Source organism: Balaenoptera acutorostrata, chromosome 2 (genome assembly GCF_949987535.1).
Source record: "Balaenoptera acutorostrata chromosome 2, mBalAcu1.1, whole genome shotgun sequence".
Taxonomy (NCBI): Eukaryota; Metazoa; Chordata; class Mammalia; order Artiodactyla; family Balaenopteridae; genus Balaenoptera; species Balaenoptera acutorostrata.
Window position 1 is genome coordinate 180,464,083 of NC_080065.1, and position 12,333 is coordinate 180,476,415.

A 12,333-nucleotide genomic window follows, 5' to 3' on the forward strand; every position below is an offset into this window, starting at 1 on the left:
CCATGTGAGTGACCCTGACCTCAGGGGCCTATGATGCCCCCCAAACCCAGTGGGTAACCTGCATCGGGCCAGGAGGGCTGTAGGGCACGGGGGACACAGGAATGAGTCTGACCCCCATCCTTACCCCTGGGACAATGTGACCAGTGACCTGACCGAGGAATACATGAAGGAGTGATATGATGCATTTGAAGGAGCCACCTGTGTCCCCAGGGAGAGGAACTCTGCTGAGATGCTGCAGTGCTGGCCCTGTTCCTTGAGGAGACTGTCATCCTATTGTGGAGACTACAGGCAGCCTGACACAAGGCCCTGAGACAGGTGGGAGAGGGGCTGCCCGGATCTGATGAGCATTGTCTCTTTCATCTCGGGCACCCAGGTTCTGTGGGATGTTCAGGGAATACATCCAGAGAAGATGGACTTTCCAAGAACAATGGGATTTCAGCACATGGAGCTGGGAAGGGAGGGCTTTGCAGGCAGAGGGTGTTGGAAAGTGTAAGGCATGGCTGAACCCATTTGGGGGGTATGGGGTGCACACAGCCTAGCTTTATCAACTGGAGACTTTTGATCTGAATTTACCCTGCACTCCCAAAGCCTCCTGCTCCTGTCTTGGGGACCTGGGGGCTCTCCCATCATTTCCAGTGGAGACGGGTCCAACTGTCCAACTGAGGGGAGTGACAGGCTAGCAGCTTTTAGTTCTGTGCAGAGCTGAGTCCAGAACCAAAGCTGCTCGGAGCCCCCAGGCTGCCCAGCCCTGAGAGCATTCACTGAGTAGGAACAGGAGGCAACAGCACCCAAACTCCCTGGCCAGGCGGAATCTTTCAGTGCTGTAACCAGGAAACCCCCAACCCTTCACTGAACCCTCTAAACTGCAGCCCAGGGGACTTCCCTGGCAGTCTAGTGGTTAAGACTCCACACTTCCACTGCAGGGGGTGCAGGCTCGATACCTGGTGGGGGAACTGAGATCCTACATTCCGAGTGGTGTGGCCATAAATAAATAAATAAATAAATAAACTCCAGCCCAGAGCAAGGCATTGACCTTGCCCAGCAGCCATCTGACTTCTGGACAGATAAAATACCTAGTAGACTGTTGACCAGACTGATGGATTTCCAGACAGTCAGCTTGGAAGAGTGTATGAGTTCCCTACTGCTGCTGTAACAAATGCCTGCCAACTTGGTGGCTTGAAACAATACATAGAATAGAATACAATAGAATAGAATAGAATAGAATACAATAGAATAGAATACATCTGTTCTACAGTTGTGGAGGTCAGAAGTCCAAAAGTAGTTTCATTGGGACTTTCCTGGCGGTCCAGTGGTTAAGACTCCATGCTTCCACTGCAGGGGGCACGGGTTCGATCCCTGGTTGGGGAACTAAGATCCTGCATGCTGTGCAGTGCAGCCAAAAAGAGAAAATAAACAAACAAATTAGTTTCACTGGACTGAAATCAAGGTCACGAGGATCAGTCTCCCCCCAGAAACTCCATGTGACCCAGCAGTTCCACTTCTGGATAGATATCCAAAAGAACTGAAAGCAGGGTCTTGAAAAGATATTTTCATACCCATGTTCATAGCAGCATTATTCACAATAGCCAACAGGTAGAAGCAACCCAAGTGTCCATCAATGGATGAATGGATAAACCAAATATACTCATCCATATAATGGAATATTATTCAGCCTTAAAAAGGAAGGCAATTCTGACACTTATTACAGCATTATGCTGCGTGAAGTAAACCAGTCACAAAAGGACAAATACTGTTGTTTAATGGGTACGGAGTTTCAGTGTTGCAAGATGAAACAATTCTGGAGATCTGTTGCAGAACGATGCGAATATACTTAACACTCCTGAACTGTCCATTTAAAAATGGTTAAGATGGTAAATTTTAGTTATGTTTATTTTACAACAGTTGAAAAAATTTTTTTATTTTAAATGCACTTATTTCAAGCTTACAATTTAACAACTTTTGAGAAATGTATACAGCTGTGTAGCCACCACTGCACTGCAGATGTAGAACATTTCCATCACCTCCTAAAATTCCTTCTTGTCCCTTCCCAAACAATCCTCACCTCCTCCCCTCCCCCAGGCCACCACTGACCTGCTTTCCATCACTATTGACGAGATTTGTCTTTTCTCAAATGCCACATACATTGAATCGTACAGTGTATAGTGCTTTGTGCCTGGATTCTTTCTCTAGGCATATAGTGTTTTTGAGATTCACCCACGCTGTTGTAGTTTGTTTCTTTTCATTGCTGAATCATCTTCCATTGGCTGGCTGGACCACCATCTGTGTATCCAGTCACCTGTTGACAGATGTTTGTGTTGTTTGAATGTGAGAGTATGAATCAAGCTACTGTGAATAATCTCATACAGAACTTTTTATGGATTTAAGTATTCACTTCTCTTGGGTAAATACCTGGGAGTGGGTCAGATAGTAGGTAAGTGATTAACTTTGTAAGAAACTGACAAACAGTTTTCCAAAGTGGTTGCACCCTTTTTGCTTCCCCAATACTCAGCGATGTCTCCAGGCTCTGGTTGCTCGGGGAGGGTATTTTTGACCCAAGAGAGGCTTTAGCAGTTCTAGAACCAGGTGGAGGTGCTTATCTAGAGAAGAGCAGGAGGGGCGGAAATGAGGCTGGAAATTGAAGCTGATATTGTGGGAAGGCAGGAAGCACGGGTTTACGTGTGCCTGATAACACGTGTTTTCATGGGAAGAGGAGACGGGGCAGGGGGCTGGGAAGCAGGAGGTGGGGGAGGGGTCTCTGCTATTTGGAATTACAGCCCCCTGAACAGAGACAAATAGAAGGGTTGTTGACTGCACCCCAAAGAGGGGTCTTCTGGGGGTGACAGTAGTGGTGCTTCAGCAGACCAAGGAGGAGGTTGGCCAGAGAGAAGCTGGAGAGGGGAGAGCTGATGAGAGAGCAAGTCTCCGTGAAAAAGGAGCAATTTCTTTCATTCATTCATTCATTCAATGCAATCATTTTCTCACCCAGAAACATTTCTTGTGCACTTACTGTAAGCCAGGCACTGGAGTTCCAATGGAGAACAAGAGGTAAAAAACTTTAGACTGAGCGGAAGCAACCACCCACAAAATAGTATAGACGCTATGAGCCCATTTATATGAAGTTCTAGAATAGGCAGAACTACTCAAGCTTGGAAAATTGTGGGCACAATGGTTCCCCGGGAGCAGAGGTAGGGACTTCCTGGGAAAGGCCATGAAAGAACTTTCTGGAATGATGGAAACATTCTGTACCTTGATAGAAGTTTGGATTACACAGGTGAATGCATTTGTCAAAGCTCCAAGAAAACACTGCTGGAATTTGTGTATTTCATTCTAAGTTATTTTACTCAAAAGGGAAAAAAGTTAGGAGAGCAGCCAGCGAACATTGACCTCTAGTTCACGGTCTGTGGGTTGGAGCATTTGGGGGGGGGATTTAGTATTGATATTTAGGGGGCTGGAGTGGGCTAATGTCTGCACCTTACTTTGAAATGTATGAAAAATAAAATGGATTGAAGGGTGGATGGATGAACAGATTTGTTATCAAGCAAATATAGACAGTGTTGATTGTAGAATCTAGGGATGGATTTTCATTCTAAAACTCAACTTTTCTGTATGCTTGAAAATTGTCATAATGAAATGTTGGGGTTCAGGTTGTGGTTGCTGCCTTTTTGGGGCTCACAGTCTGGCAGGTGATGAAGAGGAGGTGATGAGGAGAAATAGAAGGTGGTGTGCCCACGTGGTGAAATTGGAAGTGGAACATTCTGGAAAAGCAGTCCCCCCGCTCCCTGCACTTCTATCCTAAGGAGTGAGGTGGGGGAGGGAAAGCAGGGTCTGTCTTGGAGAGGCCAAAGTGGCTTGCGCTGGGAAGCAGGGGGTTGGGGGCAGAAAAGGCCCCTTCCGGCCACCCTCTTACCCTTTCCCAGTAGGTGTTCCCACCAACAGCCCCCTGAGTGACCACATGACCCCACTGTGTGGGGCTGAGTCAGCAAATCAAAGGTGACCTTGGAGCCCAGCCAGGGTTTCCTGGATGGAACGGCCCTATCTGTCACCCCACTTTCCAAGGAAGTGAACTCGGGACAGAGTAGCTTGTCTTCTCCAACCTCCCACATCCCTCCCCCCAATTCCAGGAACCCCCCTGGGATCCTGAGGCATCTTACTGGGTTGGCTGAGGTATCTGGGGAAGCCCCTAGGGTAGGATAGAACACACACTCCTCCTGTCCCCTTGGCAGCCCCTTTGCCATCCACCTCACCACCCCGCCCCCAACTCTTCCCTCTCCTATGTCCCCATGTCCACTCACAGATGGCTCAAATGGATGGATTTGGCAGATGCAGAGAGAAAGACCACAGTCTAGAACCTGTGCTTGCCACTTACTCGATGGGTGAGCCTAGGCAAGTGACTTTGCCTCCCTGAGCCTCAGTTTTTGCATCTATCAAATGGGAATAATAATAACATCTACCTCCTCAGGTGCTGTGGTCAGCTGAACTATGGCCCCCAAAGATGTTTCCGTCCCAATCCCTGGAACCTGTGAATAGGCAACCTGACAGGGTGAAAGGGGCTTTGCAGGTGAGATTAAGATAAGGACCTGGAGATGGGGAGATGATCGTGGACTACCCAGGTGAGCCCAGTGTTATCCCAAGAGGCCTTATAAGAGAAAGGCAGGAGGATCAGAGTCAGAGAAAGGTTGAAAGATGCTACACTGTTTGCTTTGAAGATGGAGGAAGGGGCCACAGGCCATTAAAAGTGGGGGGGCCTCTAGAAGCTGGAAAAGCTAAGAAAACATTCTCTCTAGAATGTCCAGGAGGAGGGCAACCCTGTCCACGCCTTGATTTTAGCCAGTGAGACCTGTATTGGGCTTCTGACCTCCAGAACTGCAAGATAATACACTTAACGTTGTTTAAAGCCGGCCAGTTTGAGGTAATTCCTTACAGCAGTCATTAAGAAACTCCTACAGATGTGATGTCTGTAAAGCACCTACTGTGTGCCTAGCCCTGAGCCAAAGGGCTGGGGACTCGGTGGTGACAACAGGCACTGCCCCTGCCCTTCTGGAACTCGTGTTCTAATGGGCACCGTGCAAGATATAAGCAAACCGGACACCTTCACAGGTGGGGGTCATAGAGACCATTGACAGGGTGACTGAGGGGCTAGGGGCCGGTTTAACCAGGACCACTTCTCTTGGAGGGCAGAGAGCTGGAGGATGAGGAAGGGCCAGCCAGAGGGCTCAAAAAACAGAAAAGTGTGCAGATGCGGCTGGAGCTGAGCAAAGGAACGATGCAGGCAAGGAAGGTGCCAGCCACGCAGGGCCCTGCTGGCTGCAGGGAGTTTGGGTTTTCTTCCAAGAGCCTTTGTGCTTTGTGGCGGGGGGCGGGGGGGCGGTATTAATAATGGGAGATACGCAACAGCGATGTGTTTCGGGAAATAGTGCTAACAGCGCTCCCATTTGTTGCTGGCTTCTCTCTATCCTGCGGAAGAGACTTTTCTTTTTTTTTTTTTTTTAAGTGTACTTAAGGGTGAAGTTTCTGAGCTGAAGGCACATTTTTTTTTTTTAAAGAGGTAATTCTTTTTTTTAAACTTTGGGTTTATTTATTTATTTATTTATGGCTGTGTTGGGTCTTCGTTTCTGTGCGAGGGCTTATCTCTAGTTGCGGCAAGTGGGGGCCACTCTTCATCGCGGTGCGCGGGCCTCTCATTATCGCGGCGTCTCTTGTTGCGGAGCACAGGCTCCAGATGCGCAGGCTCAGTAATTGTGGCTCACGGGCCTAGTTGCTCCGCGGCATGTGGAATCTTCCCAGACCAGGGCTCGAACCCGTGTCCCCTGCGTTGGCAGGCAGATTCTCAACCACTGCGCCACCAGGGAAGCCCGAGACTTTTTGTTTAATTGTTCGGAAGGACTTATGCACACGACAACCTACGTGGGAGAATTGTGCATATCCCCACTTTACAGATGAGGAAACTGAGCCCCACAGGAGAAGGGGGTGGAGCTGGGACTCCGTGGCCTTCTCTCACCCACGCGGGTTGTGGGGAGTCACCCAGTCGGGGGAAGCAGTGACCAGGTATATCCAGCAGAGGGCAGCACTCCTACCGTCCTGACCAACCTAGGGAACCAACCCGCAGAACAGCCAGATGGAGGAGAAAAACCTCACCATCTTAGACCAAAGTCCTTAAGGTCTAGAGGCCTGGTCCCTGAGGGACTGAGGACTTGGGGTCCTGGATTTCTAGGTTCCTGAGCGTCAAGACTGGGGTCTTGGGGAATTCCCTGGCTGCCCAGTGGTTAGGACTTGGCGCTTTCACTGCTGTGGCTGGGATTCAATCCCTGGTCGGCAAACTAAGATCCCGCAAGCCATGCAGCATGGACAAAAAACTGGGAATAAACAAACAAACAAACAAACAAACAAATAAATAAAACAAAACAGAGCCAGTGTTAAAAAAAGAAAAAAGACTAGGGTCTTGGCTTCCTGGGTCCCTAAGGGGCTGGGGGCCTGGCGGGCCTGGATTTCTGGGGTCCTGAAAGTCAGGACTGGGGTCCTGAAATCCTGGATCTCCAAAGGGCTAGGGGCCTGGGTCGCTGAGTGTGGGGCTTGGGGTCCTGGCTTCTTGGGTCCTTAAGGGTTTGGATTCCTGGGTCTCCAGGAAGGTCAGAGCATGGGTCCCTGATGGTGGAGCCTGGGGTCCAAGATTTCTGTATCTCTAGGGGGCTGGGAGCCATCCTCTAGCCTGGTCCCCACACAATATCCCATCCTCTCAGAGAACCATGGGCAATGTCAGAGAGAAACCCCCAAATCTCCCAGTGCAGTCCTGGAATGCTCTCAGGATTCCCAGGATGGGCTAGCTCAGCCCCCTGGTCCCTGGGGGTGTGCTGGGGCCTGGAGGGGCTGGAGGGAGTGGGCATTGGGCCTGGGAGTCTCTCCAGAAGGAAGGATGTGGACAAGCCAGCCTCTGTGTCCCCCTCATCCTGAGCCCCACCTCCAACCCCTCCCCACCCCCAACAGCACAAAAAACCACAATCAGCCACGTGAGGCTCCAGGAGGTGATAATGCAGAGCCAGCCCCTTCCCATCCCACACGTGCCTTTCCTCTTCCTGCTGACCTGCTCTCTGCATGGATGATGGTTGGGAAGGGGAGTGAGGAGGGGCACATTTGCCTGTGAGCTCAGGGACCCTCCAGGAAGGGTGCCCAGGTCCTACCCGCAGGGAGCTCCGGGTCCCAGGAGAGGCCCACCTAACACAGATGGACTGGGTAAGGGGAATACAGAGGACTGTGGGGTCTCAGAGGAGGCCCCCAGCCCGGCCTCTGCAGTCAGGGAGGTCTCCGTGTCACTGCAGGCCAGCTTGGCACCCCAGGAGCGGGAGCTGGCAGTGCAAAGGCCCTGAGGTGTAAGAGTGCACCTGGGGAGTCTTGTAGGAAGTGGGGGTGGGGGGAGGTGTGGCTGGAGAGGCTGAGCAGGTAAAGCCCTTGAACTCCAGGCAGGGGAGGCATGGAGGGTTGGAAGCGGGGGAAGATGTGGTCCTGTGGCTGATGGAGAGGGGCCTGCCACCATTGTCCAGGAGGGAAGATGGTGACCGGGGGTGGGGTCGTGGAAGAGGAGAGACAGGACTAGTCAAAAGATAAGGAATGTGGGTGATGGGGTGGGGAGAAGGCAGGTGGTGGTGGGCAATGCTGTGCTCAGCCCGGGGCAGGGGTTGCATCTGGGCTTACTCTGCTCATCACACCCGCCCCCCTCGATTTCCTCCAACAGACCCTGCTGCCCAGGGGATCCCCAGGCGTGTGCAGAAGGGGAAGGTGGCAGCTACACGGGGCCTTGCGGGCTCTTCTTTGCCCTTTGCACGTGCTGTTTCCCCTGCTGGGGATCCCTCCCCGCTTCCGTGAGCTGGGGGTCTCATTCCCTGCAGGGGTTCCGGCTAAACGTCACCCACTCAGAGAGCTTTCCTGGGTCACTATTTAAATAGTGCCTCTGACACCCCCTCCTCCTATCTCCTTTATGTCTCTGACATCCGTCACCGTCTGACATTTGTCTGTCTCCCCGGATAGAACGTCAGCTCCAAGGGTAGAGTTTTTGTTCAGCTTGTTCATGACATCAGCCCCAAGGGCCCATCATGGTGTCCAGTGTCTCACTGAATGCATGAATGAATGAATGAGTGAGTGAATGACAGTGATGAAATAAAAATTCACATTTTAAGGTGAGACGAGAAAAATTTAAACATAAAACTTCTCCTCTGCCCTTTGGTCTCCTCGCTCGCCCTCTTGCATGCATCGTGCATCTGCGTTATGCGTGAACCAGACCTCCCCAACGGCAGAAATACCTGCTCAACCATAAAGATCAATTTTCTCCTTCTGGCGCCAGCCCTGTAACTCCTTAGACGGTGACATTCCTTCCACAATCTGTAAGGGGTCACGACGAGCCACCACTCGCCGTATAGGTGCAGACATCTTCGGTGAACTTTCCATACAATGCTAATATACCATTTTCCTTAAAGATAGAGATGGATGCAGAACAGACTGGTCAGACAACCTGGGGTGATCCTGGGCGGTACCTAATGGTAGTTCTCAGCTTAAATACTTACTTATGACCTCCTTAATGCCACTAGCTATATTACTTGTATTCTGCCTATTTTACCAGATTATTGTTTCTTGCATAACCAAATGTGTAATCGAGGGACTTCCCTGGTGGTGCAGTGGTTAAGAATCTACCTGCTAATGCAGGGGACACGGTTCAAGCCCTGGTCTGGGAAGATCCCACATGCTGCACAGCAATTAAGTCCGTGCACCACAACTACTGAGCCTGTGCTCTAGAGCTCACGAGCCACAACTACTGAGCCCATGCGCCACAACTACTGAAGCCCGCGTGCCTAGAGCCCGTGCTCCACAACAAGAGAAGCTACCGCAATGAGAAGCCCATGCACCACAGCAAAGAGTAGCCCCCGCTCGCCACAACTAGAGAAAGCCCATGTGCAGCAATAAAGACCCAACACAGCCAAAAATAAATAAATAAAATAAAATAAATAAATTTATTAAAAAGAAGACTTTAAAAAAATGTGTAATCGAGCCTCAGGTAGATTTAATCACGATTAGGTGACTTGAAACAGTTGATCAAATATATAGTCTTATAAGATCAGTGATCGTAATAGTGTAACTCTAGCTATGGGAAGAAGCAACAAGAGGGAACCATTTCCTGGACCATAATGAGCTAGTAAGAGAGGTAGTCCAGAAGCTTTTGGCTACTGTTAACAGCCCACTAATAGCACATTGAGTGGCTCTATCCATGAAATCTTCTCCAGACCTGGGAATGAGCATTCCTAGCACCATGGGACAAATTGGTCACGAAAGGCCTCCCAAACTTTGGTCGAAATTAAGACTGAAAGGGAGGGGATTGTAAAACAAAGGATGTTTGTTGCCCACCATCCAGTTCTTCAAGAATCAAGTCATTGGCCACCGCAGTTGCCGACCTACAACAAGGAATTCAGGGCGAAGATCAGGATGAGGCACTTTGTGCTGTAGGAAAATTGGCAGAACTGGCCCTCGGATAGACAGAGATTTCCAGGAGACAATTTTATGAGCTCAGTTTCTTGTATCATCCCATCCTTAGGAAACCACTAAAACCATTAACTAAGATATCTGTCCCTCGAGAACAGCAGCAACCTTCTACCCAGATGAGTACTCAAATATGAAATATGAAAAAGAATATATATGTGTAAATGAGTCACTTTGCTGTATAGCAGAAATTAACACAACTTTGTAAATCAACTATACTTCAATAAAATGAAAAAAAAAAACAGATGAGGGACTTCCCTGGTGGTCCAGTGGTTAAGACTCTGTGCTTCTAATGCAGGGGGCGTGGGTTCCATCCCTGGTTGGGGAACTAAGATCCCACATGCCGCGTGGTGTGGCCCCAAAAAAATAAAATAAAAAATTTAAAGTTAAAATTAAAAAAATTAATAAAAAGATGACTGCTCGATTGCATGAACACCCCTTCTCCAAAATCACATCTATACTGGCTTCCTCCTTTACCTCTTCGGAATAGCCCTCAGAGCTCTCTGAGAGACTGTCTCCCGGATTATAATCCTCAGGTTGGCTCCAATAAAATTTTCCGTTTCTTTCTTAGATTGACTTTTTTTTTTTTTAAAGGAAGAAGGCTTATCTTTTTTTTTTTTTTTTTTAAAGAAATTCACGTTCTTTTATTTATTTATTTATGACTGTGTTGAGTCTTCGTTTCTGTGCGAGGGCTTTCTCTAGTTGCGGCAAGTGGGGACCACTCTTCATCGCGGTGCGCGGGCCTCTCACCATCGCGGCCTCTCTTGTTGCGGAGCACAGGCTCCAGACGCGCAGGCTCAGTAATTGTGGCTCATGGGCCCAGTTGCTCCGTGGCATGTGGGATCCTCCCAGACCAGGGCTCGAACCCGTGTTCCCTGCATTGGCAGGCAGACTCTCAACCACTGCGCCACCAGGGAAGCCCTAGATTGACTATTGATGAGTTTTTTCGTCGCATGAACGAATGATGCACAGGAGATGCACGGGGCTGAACACAGAGATGTGGGAAGTAGCAAGGATTGGGGGTGATTGAAGCCGGGCGGTGGTACAGAGGTGGAGGGAGAGGTCCTAAGGGGAAACTGAGGCCTGTGGGGGATGGGGGTGGGGGGAGGAGGGCCAAGTCCAGCCCTCCTCCCGCAGGAGGGCTGCTGGAGGAGGGCCCTGCTTCTGTCCATCAAGCCCTCTTTGGAAACAGTTCTGCAGAAGACCAGTAGAGGGCGTACGTGTGTGTCTGTATGACCGTGTACTTGCGAGTGTGCGTGTGTGTTGCATAGCTGTGGTGTGTGTCACTATGTCTGTGCGTTTTGTGTGTGTATGTTTCGGTACACTTATATGTGCGTTTGTGTTTATGTGTGCATGTGATTACGTTTTGTGTGTGCACATTGGGTGCGTCTATCTTGCATCTGTAGTTCCACTGTGTGTTGTCTCTGTGTGTTTAAGTTGTGTGTGTGTGTTGTGTGTACCTCTGTGCATTTCTGTGTATTTGTCTGTGTCTGTGTACATCTATGTGTATGCGTTGTGTACGTGTGTGGTTTGGTGGTATCCTGTGGTCTGTACCTTTGTGTGTGTGTTGTGTAGATGCCTCTGGGTTGTGTCTGTGTGCACGTGGGGCATGTGCAGTTTTGCATTGTGTAGGTATCTGTGGTTGGATAGTGTTGTTTGTCCGTGTGTCTGAATCTTTCTATGTGTGTTGTGTGGATACCTTTGCATGTCGATTTGTGCTTTTGTGGTGTGTGTGTGTGTGTGTGTGTGTGTGTATGTATGTTGTGTGGGTGTCTAAATTGAGTCTTGGCAGGAACCTAGCATCATGCAAGCCGTCGAGTCCCAGTTAGAACATGTAGGGCCACTGGGCACCAGTATGACCTGGGGCTGGGGTGCCTGGGCCTGCAGAGTTGTCAGAAGCTCGGAAACAGCAGATTCCATCACAGGCCCAGCCTCTATCCGGAACCCCGTCCTGTGGCCTCCCCGCAGCCCAGCAGGACTTGTTCCCAAACTTTCTCCTCCTCCTTCCTGTGTCCTCACCACCCAGCTGTTCACCCACACTGGCCATTTTCCATAGCATCTTCCAAGCACCCACCCCCACGTCCCTCCCATCATAAAGGCTATCTCATCTCAAACCTACCTGCTTCTTCTCTCCATCCCCATTGCCACTGTCCCAGGCCACCTCCTATGGCTCCTGGACCAGGTGACAGGCCCCCGCAGTGTCCCCACCCCCACCTGGCCTCCATAAAAGTCCCCCAGGGTTCCCACCCCCCAGGTCTCCTGCCATCTTTGCCCACCCAGTGGCCCCCAGTGACCTCTCTCTGTTGCCCACCTGATAGTGGAAAGTGGGCACCGAAGGCTTCCTGGAAGAAGCGACCTCTGGGCTGAGTCTTGAGGGACGACCTTTCCTCCTTTGAGGGAGGAAAGCAGGGGTAGGTGTGGACAGAATTGCCAGGGACCTGGTTTGGGGAAGTGAAACCCGGCTGATTTGCGTGACTGAGCAGGGATGTGCTTGGTGGGTGCATTGAGGGCTGATGGTGCAGGATGCTGGAGAGCCACTGAAGGCCGTAAGCAGGGGAAGGAGCTCTTGTGTTGGAAACACGGGCTGGCATCGGGGCCCTGCCGCCCTGGCCCTTAGTATCAGACACCCACCAGGAGGCCGTGTCTCCCAGTTGTGGAGCAAATAGGCTCCGAGGTCACCCATTTTGGGTTCAAGGTCCAGTCCCACCACAGTGTGGTGCGGACAGATTCCTTACCCTCTCGGTACCTCAGTTCACCTACAGAACACCTACTGTGTGCCAGTACCTCGAATGCCGTATCATACAGCCTCCAGGG